The sequence below is a fragment of the Pezoporus wallicus genome, unplaced genomic scaffold (assembly GCF_028554395.1).
Source record: "Pezoporus wallicus isolate ANWC-B61680 ecotype Strahan unplaced genomic scaffold, APGP_CSIRO_Pwel_v1 contig_5542, whole genome shotgun sequence".
Taxonomy (NCBI): Eukaryota; Metazoa; Chordata; class Aves; order Psittaciformes; family Psittacidae; genus Pezoporus; species Pezoporus wallicus.
In genome coordinates, this window is record NW_026640165.1 from 161,469 (window position 1) to 174,449 (window position 12,981).

Sequence of the window (12,981 nt, forward strand, 5' to 3'; positions counted from 1 at the left end):
CTTCTGGGGTATACCATTTCATTAACCACTTGGAAGGATAAGTTCCTTAACCTAGCTTAATCTGCTTAATGCAACAGCCTATATCTTAATTAGAATCACACAGTTAGTATTTCATGAATTGTGTCTGCAGTGGTGTCTTTCCCTTGGAGACAGTGTATGCATTAATCATGGGCAGGACAGCTCAACTAACTTGGTTATAAAACTTCTCTCAATGAAGGGTTTAACCTTCTCTGCAACTGAAGCTTACTGGTATATTTTTTAGATCTCTAAGGTGTGTCTTTTCACGAAGTTTAGTCAGTTGACACAAGCTGTGTCAGAGAAAGATGCTCATCTTGGGCTGTAACTGAAACACAGTCTGAAGTAGGAAAAAGCAGAAATTCTTGTAGTTAAATTTTTTACAACTTTATAACTGAGCTGTCTTGACTTGATTGAAGACCATCCTCTATAACAAAACCATCCCTCGCTCCATCTCAGAATATCAAGTCATAATCCAAAATCCCTTTAGTCTCAGGCTTGCTGTATACTAGGCAATGTTTACTGTGGTAGTGCAGATACAGTTTATTGCAGTAAAAAAAAAAAAACACACTTGCTGGAGCAGTGTGTACTGGATTTCTGAGTGAAATAAACTATCCTGGCAAAGGAATTTTTCACCACTGATATTGACTATACCACACTTTTTAATAGAATGGAAATTTTTCACCAGGAGAAATTCTACTAAGCTAATAAAAGACTCTCTGGCAAAACTGGCCCATATCAGGTCAACCAAAAGCCAAAGCTAGCCCTTCTAATTGCAGTGTGGAGAGGCAACCGCTCTTATGGTATCCACACTGTTTTGGAGAAAGGTTAAGGGAGAAAAGTCATTTGGCATCTGTTGCAGACAGAAGCAAGCGGAGTTTCAAATCACGTTGGATGTTACATTACCCTGTAAAAGAAGGTTACGCAAGCAGCTTATGCATTTCTGTCTATATACATATAGATACAAAATGCTTCACAGTAATTGCTGATGATAACATTAAATTGCCTTAGTTACAGAATTGATGTATAATCAAAATACAATACTTAATGAAATCACTATGTTATGTTTACCATTACGAATCCAAACCTCTTACATGATAAACAATTTGACAATATTTGGTACTACAGAGAAAGAACTTACAAACTACAGTTAAAATATGCTTTTAAATATTGTACAAAATACACTCTGATGCCTAGCTGGTATGTCTTTAACTATCTGGGGGACAGAACTGGGGACACAATCAACTGGAACCATAACAGCCACATTTAGACTGTGCTGTAATAGTAATGGGCCAGGAGCATTCTCTAGCCCCAACACCCAATTCTAAAATGCATGTGTTTTCATAAAGATAAACCGCCCTAATATTGAAGAGCAGGCAGCTGCATCAGAATTGCTGTTGGAAGTGTTCCCTGGACCACACTAGTCCCTGAAGCATGCTTAGCAACCATATGGGAAAGCCAAACCTCAGGTAGCAACCTTGCTAGCAATTTAATGTTATTAAAGTGTGGCAAAAGCCAAGCCCATTCCATAGTTTACTGGAACACATCTAGCTTTAGTCACCACCTGATTTTGAGATTTAACCATGTATCTCAGGGGAAATTACAGTTGTTGCATTTGTTTCCAAAATCGGTGAAGCTTGGCAGTGTCATTTTGAACAAGCACTACCATGAGATGGTGCTGTCACGGTCAGTACCCAGTAATGTATTGTAATATTGCTTAACATTTTGCAAAATTACTATCATTAAAATTTATTTAGGAAATTCAATTACAGTGTCTAAAAGGTCTGACGAGATACAGATTCCTCTCTGTGAGCGGCACTGCACAGAAAGAAAAATCCTTGCCCTTCTGCAATTGAATTTGTAATTGTGCACAAGATACAGTAACAGGTTTAATAAACAGGAAGAAGACATTCTGGATGTACAGAACACTAAAAATAAGAATATGTAGGGTAGCTCATAACCTGTTATGTTGTTATGAGCTGTGAATTAGGAATTGTAGACTATTGTACAGTTTTCATTGCAGGCATAATGATAACATACTGTTCCTGTGTGCCAAAATGCATTACTGAAAAGTGTCCCTCTAACAATCATTTCAGACTGATATTAAAATGCACGGAGTTTGTGACTGTCCATTATTTATGAGAGTACTATGCATAGAGCCATGGTTTGGATGTGAATGTTGGCAATGGCTAAGATCTTAACTATACCCTATAGTTTAATTTCTGATACGACCAGATTCACTCTCTGCATATATAATGGTCGTTATTCTTATGCCATTTATATCTCTGTGGTTTCATTTTTTTGTGGCTTTAAGAAGAATTTGACTTTAGTTCTGTGCTTTTATTCTCCATAGAGCAAATGGGTTACTGTAAGGCAGGTACACATCCTCTGACAGCCCTCATGCTGAGTCTCAATTGGGCTTTAAGATGGTCTGGCCGCCTTCATGGCTATGAATTAGCCTTTTGGCAGGGAGTGCCCGTTGCGAGTCCTGTGGAATGTGGGAGGAATATTCATCCTGCCAAGACATCACTTCATTGTTTGGCTTACGGTCAGCCTGTAAAATGAGAGGGCTACTGCACTGGCAGCACTACAAAGTGCTTGGGGAGCAAAAAGATGCAATGTATAGGAAGGGAAGGAGGCATGGTACAAGAGTATGGAAGAATATACTCTTATGGACTTCATGGTGGAAATATGATGGTGGGGGTTGTTCCAGGCTGCATATATCTCCAGGATTACCTAGACTGCTGAAAAGAATGTTGATATGGTGCACAGGCCTGAGTTTTCACCAGCAGGGTCCCCAAATAGGATTATTTTTGGGGGTGCAACAATAAAGTGATGAGCTTATCATGGAAATGTGACAGGTCAGTTCAACCATTTATTCTACATGCTTTACAGAAGCTGTTTGGAAAGCTACAGAGTGTTAAAGCTGACTCCTCCTTCTCATGTGTGAATCTAACACCTTTGACGTTTTACACGCAATGTTGGAGATTTATAGATTTTTATTTCCTACTAACCAGTGACATCACAGTATCACAGTATCACAGTATGTTAGAGATTGGAAGGGACCTCGAAAGATCATCTAGTCCAATCCCCCTGCCGGAGCAGGAACACCTAGATAATGTTACACAGGAATGCGTCCAGGCGGGTTTTGAATGTCTCCAGGGAAGGAGACTCCACAACCTCCCTGGGCAGCCTGTTCCAGTGTTCCGTCACCCTCACTGAGAAGAAGTTTCTTCTCAAGTTTAAGTGGAACCTCTTGTGTTCCAGTTTGTACCCATTACCCCTTGTCCTATCATTGTTTGCCACTGAGTAGAGCCTGGCTCCGTCCTCGTGACACTCCCCCTTTATATATTTATAGACACTGATAAGGTCACCCCTCAGTCTCCTCTTCTCCAAACTATAGAGACCCAGCTCCCTCAGTCTTTCCTCATAAGGGAGATGTTCCACTCCCTTAATCATCTTTGTTGCCCTGCGCTGGACTCTCTCCAGCAGCTCCCTGTCCTTCTTGAACTGAGGGGCCCAGAACTGGACACAATACTCCAGATGGGGTCTCACCAGGGCAGAGTAGAGGGGAAGGAGGACCTCTCTCGACCTACTAACCACCGCCCTTCTAATACACCCCAGGATGCCATTGGCCTTCTTAGCCACAAGGGCACAGTGTTGGCTCATGGTCATCCTGTTGTCCACTAGTACCCCCAGGTCCCTCTCCCCTACACTGCTCTCTAACAGGTCATTCCCCAACCTATACTGGAACCTGGGGTTGTTCCTGCCCAAATGCAGGACTCTACACTTTCCCTTGTTATATTTCATCAAGTTACTCCCTGCCCAACTCTCCAGCCTATCCAGGTCTCGCTGGATGGCAGCACAGCCTTCTGGCGTATCAGCCACTCCTCCCAGCTTAGTGTCATCAGCAAACTTGCTGATAGTACACTCAATTCCCTCATCTAAATCATTGATGAATATATTAAATAATACCGGTCCCAGTACTGACCCTTGAGGCACTCCACTAGTTACAGGCCTCCAACTAGACTCAGCCCCATAGACTACAACTCTCTGGCTTCTCTCCTTCAGCCAGTTCGCAGTCCACCTCACTACCTGATCATCCAGTCCACACTTCCTCATTTTAGCCGCGAGGATGCTGTGGGAGACTGTGTCAAATGCTTTGCTGAGGTCAAGGTAGACCACATCCACCGCTCTGCCATCATCCATCCACCGTGTTATTTCCTCATAAAAGGCTAAGAGATTGGTCAAACATGATTTCCCCCTGGTGAAGCCATGTTGACTGCCCCTCATAACCTTCTTATCCTTGATATGCCTTAAGATGGTACCAAGGATAAGGTGTTCCATCACTTTCCCAGGGATGGAGGTGAGGCTGACCGGTCTGTAGTTACCCGGGTCCTCCTTCTTGCCCTTTTTGAAGACTGGAGTGACATTTGCTTTCCTCCAGTCCTCAGGCACCTCTCCCGTTTCCCAAGACTTGGTAAAGATGATGGAGAGTGGTCTAGCAATGACTTCCGCCAGTTCCCTCAGCACCCGCGGGTGCATCCCATCTGGACCCATGGATTTATGGATGTCCAGATTGCTCAACTGGTCTCTAACCCATTCCTCATCGACTAAGGCAAACCGCTCCGTCGACCTGACTTCATCTAAGGTCTCAGGGGTACAGGGCTCTTCAGGACTGCCCGCAGCAGAGTAGACAGAGACAAAGAAGGCATTCAGTAACTCTGCCATCTCTTTATCTTCTGTCACCAGGGCACCCATCCCGTTCATCAGTGGGCCTACATTGCCTCTGGTGTTAGTTTTGTCTGCCATGTATTTAAAAAAGCTCTTTTTGCTGTCCTTGACCCTTCTTGCCAGGTTTAATTCTAAGGATGCCTTAGTCCTCCTAGCTGCCTTCCTACATCCTCTAGCAGCAGCCTTATATTCCTCCCAAGTGGCCAGCCCCTCCTTCCATGACCTGTAAACTCTCCTCTTCCACTTGAGCATACCCAGCAATTCCCTGTTTAGCCACGCAGGTCTCTTGGCCCTCTTCCTTGACTTCCTACGTGTCGGGATGCTCCAATCTTGAGCACGGAAAAAGCAGTCCTTGAATGTCAACCAACTATCTTGGGCCCCTTTACCTTCAAGCAGCCTTGCCCATGGGATTTCCCCTAGCAATTGCTTGAAAAGGCCAAAGTTTGCCCTGCTAAAGTCCAGGGTTGCAATTCTACTTGGTATTCTACTAGTCCTGCCACACAAGATCCTGAACTCCACCATCTCGTGGTCGCTGCAACCAAGGCAGCCCTCAACCCTTACTGCTTCGACCAGATCCTCCTTGTTAGTGAGGATGAGATCCAGCAGCGCTCCTCTCCTGGTCGGCTCATCCACCATTTGCAGGAGGAAGTTATCATCCATACACTGGAGGAACCTCCTGGACTGTGGCTGGGTTGCCGAGTGGTCCTTCCAGCAAACATCAGGGAAGTTAAAATCCCCCACGACGACCACGGCCTGTGACTGTGAGGCCGCTCTCAGCTGCCTGTAGAAGGCCTCGTCAACTTCCTCACCCTGATCCGGTGGTCTGTAACAGACACCTACAACAGTATCCCCCCTGCCAGCCTGCCCCTTAATTCTCACCCACAGACTCTCAACTCGCTCATCATCTGTCCCTGGACAGAACTCGGTGCACTGTAGTTCCTCCCGCACATAAAGTGCAACCCCACCACCCCGCCTGGCTGGCCTGTCTTTCCTGAAAAGGACATAGCCTTCCATGACTATATTCCAGTCATGTGAGCTGTCCCACCACGTCTCTGTAATTGCCACCAGATCATAATCTCCTGATTTAACACAGGTTTCCAACTCCTCCTGCTTATTTCCCATGCTGCGCGCATTGGTGTACAGGCATTTCAGGGAGCGAGCTGAGCACACCGATTTCACCCTAGGATTGTAGGAGGCCTCCCAGTCTTCATTAATTCTGGAGCGCTGCCCCACTGGGGCAAGCCCAGCTACAAACCCATCCCCCTTCATGTGACATACCCATTCAGAAACCCTAGGATTGCAACAATTTATTTGAATTCACCATCTGTCTCATTTTTTAGTTTAAAATTGGTTTAATTCCTCGAGCAACAACACAGAATAAAACCAGTGATAGTCCTGGAAAAACTGTGGCCACTGTTTACTCATATACTTTCAGAGCACATATGGAAATACAAAGCCACATAGAAACATAAAATCATATATGAATAGGTTATTTCAGAAAGAATGAAACTAAACAAGCTTGGTGTCCTGCTCATTTTTAGTCACTGCTCTGTAGTTTCACCCTCCCAGTGCAATAATCCAAGCCCATTTCTCTCCATGCCTTCCATGGCATCTATTTGGGCAAGACACAGTGTGTGCTGTGGTTAATCCACTTAGTTGTATGTGCAGGAAGGCTGGCCAGCATAAGCACGTGCCCACTGCCAACTGGCTCATGCTAAGATAACGCATGCTGCTGTGTTCTGCCTACTTTTCCCATACTCAGGGAACTGACTTGAGTCTCCTTCCTACATCCTTCCTACATTTTAACTGGTGTTAAAGAAAATGATAGGAACTTAATTACTTCAGTCTGTATTAGGCTTACTTCTGGTGTGTACTATTACATGCTCCATGGCCTTGCGTACTTGGGTGGCCAGAACTGGTGTGTTTGGAGCATCATTTAGATCCCATCAAATACAGATTTGCCATGTTTCCTTTCTATGCAAACCAGGCTGCAGGAAAAAGGACAGATGCCTGCCTAGGTTTCTTCATAGTGTGAACTGGGACATAGCTGAGTTCTCCACCTTTACTAAGAACCTGGAGAATGCTCCAAGATTTCCTAATCCACATTAAACTCTTGAAATTTCTTTCTTTCTTTCTTTCTTTCAAATATCATTGATATTGACCACTCAGTTTGACAGAAAGGCACAGAGCATGGTTTCAGAAAAAAAACTGGCTAAAATGAGTTTGTGTTGGTGGTATTATAACCGAGAACTTCTGCACAATTTCAAGTAAGTTAGTTTTTAGATTACAATGAAAAATACATTGTGAAGTGGAAAACAAGAAAAAGTAATGACTTTTAAAATCATGTAAAGTTACTATAGGAAAATACTCATAAGAAAACAAGTATTTAACAATGAGGTAAATCATGAGCTTCCTCATGATTGCTTGTAGATATTCAGAATCATGGACAGTCCTTTTCCTTGCCTGCACAAACTGCTTGTGTAGCTTTATTATGCAAACATCATAGAAATACAGGGCTAGAAGGGGTTTCAAGAAATCCCCTAGTCCAAAGCACTACATTCAGTGAGGGTCTTTCATAATTGGACTATTATAGTAGCTGTCAGCACGCTGTGCAGGCATGCTATGTACTACTAGGGAGCTGCTTTCAGCTGCTAAGTTGCTGCTCTGGCACTAATATAAACTTCTGGCTTCCCTGGCTACTGCTCTCCTGAAATGAGCCTCAAACTTTTTCTCCATCCACAACTTCCACAGGAGGGAGACGGAAAGGAAATCCGCTTTGGTTTTAACAGCTGGCAGTGAATAGAGGAGAGAGTTATGAATACATGGAAATGAAGAATGAGGGCATGTGACTAAAGCCATGAAGGTCACTTTTTAGTACACCAACAGATGAGCAATGCTCCGAGTAGCATTTGAAAAAATGTCACTCTGATTGTGTAGACATGATGATGATGTCAAAAGAGACTCATGTGAATTGGGATTCAGGAGGATCCTCTATTTAAATCCTGTCTGAGCTACTGACAGGCTGCATGACCTCCTACAATATACTGAGCTCCATGGGTCAAATTGGTCCTCGTTGGAACTAAATTGACTACAATGGGATTATTCTGGGAGTGAACTTGATTTCTCAGACATCAGTCAACACAGCTGGTTCATGGAATAAATGAAAGAAAGCAGGCATAGATGTCACTGGAAGACAGATGCATCTGAACTGAGACTTACAGTGTTAGCAAAACCAGAGCAGAACTGCACAACTGTTACTTAAAATGCATAAATAATTGTTGATGGTGGTCTATTGACAGTGTAAACTCCATAAAGGCAACCAAGCTACAAAAGTGTCATTGCCTTTTTTAATGGGAATGTAATTATCATGTATATTAATTATAACTTGGGAAATGACTGATGCTTCTTTAAGAATTCTGCTATAGTTTTTTCTTCAAAATATAATGACATTAAATGACATGAGCATACAGCACAATGCTGCACAGTGGTAAGCTTCTTCCAGAGGAAATGCTTCTGGAGGCAGATAACAAAATAATGGCATTTATTAATAAAAGATAGTTAAGAATACTTAACATAAGTGCAGAATAAAACTGCCTCTAAAATGGGGGAAAATAAGACTGTTTCTAAGCTTCCCAGGATAGAAGCTTTTAGAAATCAAGACTTTTATGGATTTGGCATAGCCAAAGAACAAAGTGATTTGCTGTTTTGTAGAAAATGAAGTGAGGGACTAGTGTTCTCTTACTGATATTTAATTCCACTATTTATGTTTATGCTTTGCTTGTGTGCAGCTTTTGCTTTACGTGTTAAACCGCCTTTATCTCAACCCACGAGGTTTCTCACTTCTACCCTGCCGTTTCTCTCCCCCATCCCACCAGTGGGGGAGCGAGTGAGTGGCTGTGTGGGACTGAGCTGCTGGCTGAGGTTAAACCGTAACACTACAAGAACTTTCAAGAGTTTAGAAAGTCAGTGTAAAAAGACCAGGACAAAAGGTGGTTTACCAAGCAATTGCAAGAGATGTTCTCCAGCAGAAGCAAAGCTAACCAAAGGGTTCTCTTACCCCTGCCATTCCTGTCGTTTAAACAAAATGAGCAGTTACAAGTCAAAGGGTTCTTTTATCCCAGCTGATCACAGGATAAGCTAAAAAAGTATTTACAAAACACAAAAGAGAACAACCTTAACAGAAATTATTTTCTAGTTTCATATATACTATACTATATAAAACAAAACTGAGATTTAACAAGTAGAGAAAAATACTTGGCATAATTTAAGAAAACTTGGAGAGTTGACACTGGTGCATTTTGCCTCCTTTCTCATGCCAATTTAGTAATGAGGACAATGGAGTTGCTTCTGTAGACATGATTTTAAAAGAGATCTGAAAAGGTTTTCCATTTCATCCTCTTGCTTCAGAGCAGAATCCACTCTAATCAGCTCCTAACTGATATTTGTTCAACATGACCTTGAAAATTTGTAGTCACGCTGATTCTTCAGACCTCTCCAGGGTCAGATACTGCATAACACTCCTTACAGTCCAAAAGCTTTTTGTAAAATATCACTTCAGTCTTCAAGTTGCAACTTAGAGTTATTACTTCTTGCTCTATCAGTAGACACAAAGAACAGTTTGTTCTTCAATACTTTTTATGGGTTTGAGAACTGATATCATATCTTCCCTCAATCCTTTCATTGCTAGACCAAAAAAATGAATTCTTTCAATCTTACCTCATGGGAGACATTTTCTATACCTCTGAAAATTACATGGCTCTACTGTGGGTTTTTTATTTGTCTTTCTTCAAGTAAGGTACCCAAAAATGGATGTTGTACTCTGTCTTATCTCTGTACCACTGTCTTATCAGTGATGATCTGAACAGAACATTGCTTTATGTGTCTTTTATAGAGCTGTTTACACACCCCAGTGTGAAGTCCGCTTATTTTACAACAGTATGACATCACTGGCTTGTTTGGTTTATGATGCAATGCTACCCATAGATGCTTTTCTGAGGGGTGTGCTGCTTACCAGTAACTCTCCATCATCTTCGTGTGCAGCTGAATGGTCTTAAAAATAATACCTTACGTGCTTCCATCCTCAATAACATCCTAGGTTTTTTGTTTTTTTTTTTCAGACCATTTCTCTGGTGTGTTACCATTTTTTTATTCGAATATTTATCCTTTGACATGGTGTAGATGTGCACTCATACCACTTAGTCCACTGCACTAAGACCACATAACAGATTCACTTTTCTGTCTCATAAGGAAAGCCCTTGCCACCCTAATGAAGAAAGGTGTCATAGGGCAGAACTAGCACAATTCATGCCATGACCACTCCCTGCCCACTTCCATGTGGCCCTCAGGACAAGACAAAAGGGAATGGGCTTGAGATGGGGGAATTTTCAGGGAAAATGGAACCTGGTCCATAGATAGATCAGAATATTTCCTTAGCTGACTGTGCTTCCTGCAAGACCAGGTTAAGAGCCTTATTATAGTCAAGATACTAAGTATCTATTGCTCCTCCCTAATATGCAAGGCCTGTGCTCTGGAATGTTGCTTTTAATAGCTTGTTTTCTGATAAAACCATATTTCCTCTTACTTATCACCATAGGATTACAGGATAATTTATTTTGAAAGGGACCTCAGGAGGTCTCTAGTCCAAGCCCCTGCTCAAAGCAGGGTGAGCTATGAGTTCAGACCATTCTTTATCCTGTCAGATTTTGAAAACCTGCAAGACTGTAGACTTCATGAGCTCTTTGGGGAACCAGTTCCACGGTTTGACTGACTCATGGTGGAAATATTTTCCCTTAAATCCACGTTGAAGCTCTCTTATTTCAAGTGACAGCCATTGTCTGTCATCCTCCGACCATACAGCACTTTGAAGAGCCTGGCTGTATCTTCTTGATAATCTCCTCTTTGCTATTATGTAGATACTTACTTTATTTTTTCTATTATTTGGCAAAAGGAACTAAAAGGCAATGAACATCCTTTCCTGAATTGCTGAGTTTTGGATTCTCCTATTTTTTCCACTTGTATGCTTGACCATTTCCTTTCTTATTTTACTTCTGCTTTCCTTACTTAGAGAAGGAATGAAGCAGATACTTCTAACAACTAGTAGAGAATGGTTAAATGGGTTGTATCAGGCTGATACAATTTAGAACATTTAATTTGTCTAAGTCAGTGTTATCTGTTCTTTCCCTTTTTTATCTGGAAGTCTTATTTCCTTCTCTAACTTAGAAATCAAAGCAAAGCATCACACACAAGAATTTGTAGAAGTTCAAGCAAAGAGGTAAAAAAAAGAGACATTAAATGACATTTCTTTACTGAGAGGGCAGCCAAACCCTGGAACAGGCTTCCTTAGTGCGATGATCAATCCCCAAAGCCTGTTAGTGTTTAAAAGGCATTTGGACAATGTCCTTAACAACATGCTTTAACTTTTGCTTAGTTAAAAAGAAGTGGTCAGGCAGTTGCACTAAATGATCATTGTAAGTCCCTTCCAACTGAAATATTCCATTCTGTATTCTGCTTGTGAATCCACCATTTCATGCAAGTCAAGTCGTCTGTTTAAAGGCAGGTACCTTGAATTAAATTGGAGTGTCTCATTGACTGTGCTGAACTTTGATTTAGGACTTTAGAGTCCTTGCCTGTAAAGATCAGATAGTAAATCTTAACTATGCACATAGTTCCTCATGCTTTATTGCACTGTGTAGATGGGTTTTCCTTATTCAAGTATACATGATTTGGGGTAGATTTATGTAGCCAGGGTCAATACATATATTCTGAGAAATATATGAGGTCCTTATGTGGATGAAGTAAAAACTGCATGGAGATGCCATGTATTCTTTTTTATTATTATTATTATTTATCCAAAGGCTGCTGAAAACTTTGAAAAATAATAAAAAGAATAGTTTCAAGAAGCTTTGGGGAGTTTAGGGTTTCTCAGTAAATCCCTTGTGATCGACTTCTATGTATAATTATACTAAAAATTACTCCTGGTGCTTAACTTGTAATTCAAAAAGGAAAGATTGAGATGTAAATAATGTCACTGGTACAAAGCCAAGTTTTTAAATATGGGTTAACATATGAAAATAAGGGAAAGTCTAAAGCAGTAGCTGTGAGATTTGTGCACTGTGCAGGTGGCAGGAAGTTCTGAGGCTTTCTGGGCTTACGTTATATACCTGATTTGAGAAAAAATGTTCCAGGATAAAATAACTGCATTACATAGTACAAAAAATAGATCTGAAAGCATTAATAGATTAGCAGGATGACTGATAGCCATAGTCAGAAAAACATAAGATAATGCTTAAATTAGTGAACCACTATGCAATAGCATCAATGTGGTAAGTGCAATCAGCTAGAGAGTAACTTCCCACCCCTTGATTCTGTTCAGTCTACTTATCAGCAGTGACTTGAATTCCTATTCCAAACCTTTTGTTTACCATACTACAGCTCATCTGCTATGAAGACCATGTTGTGTTTGAAAAGGCCTCTTAGGTAGATCTCTTAAGCCTCCCGTACCAACTCAGTTCTTCCTTATATACTTAGTTACATGGGATTTTCAAATAAATCCCCATATATTCCAGACTACACAGACACTTTCATGCCTCCCAGTCAGTATCTGAAGTTCCAAAGGCAAATGCAGAAGCAAATTGATGGCAGGGGGTTTGGAACTAGATGATCTTAAAGTCCTTTCCAACGCTAACTATTCAATGATTCTATGAAATGTGTTTTAGATATACTGGATCTTTATATGTGTGCATCAATTTGAATGTCTTCTGGATGTTTCAAACTTGCTGCTTGTCTACAGACCAACTCATTAACATGTATGCACTGAAATTCTTGCATGGCAAGATGATGTTTTTCTGAACATACATGGCTTGAGTTGCATGGCTTTTGTGAAAGAGAAGCATCAACACGCACATCAAATAGAAAACCTGGGCATACACAGTGTCTGGGATTAGTAGATGTTTGGCAGCCTGCTTGGTATTACTGCTCTGCACTAGCTGCCAAACATCTGGAAGTTAGTAGAAAAATGTAGAAAAGTGGTAGGGAAGAAAATGACCAGCAAAAGCAGCTATTTCTCACCAAAAAAATGGTAGGTTTGGCATGCTGGGCTATAACAGGATTTGAGAAAAGCATCAATCTGGGACATAGAGAACAATGGGTTTGAGAAGCTCCAGAAACGGTTTCCTTCAGAGGACTGTAAGAAAAGGCCAGTGAATCTGAAATCAGTTTGAAAAAAAGATCTTT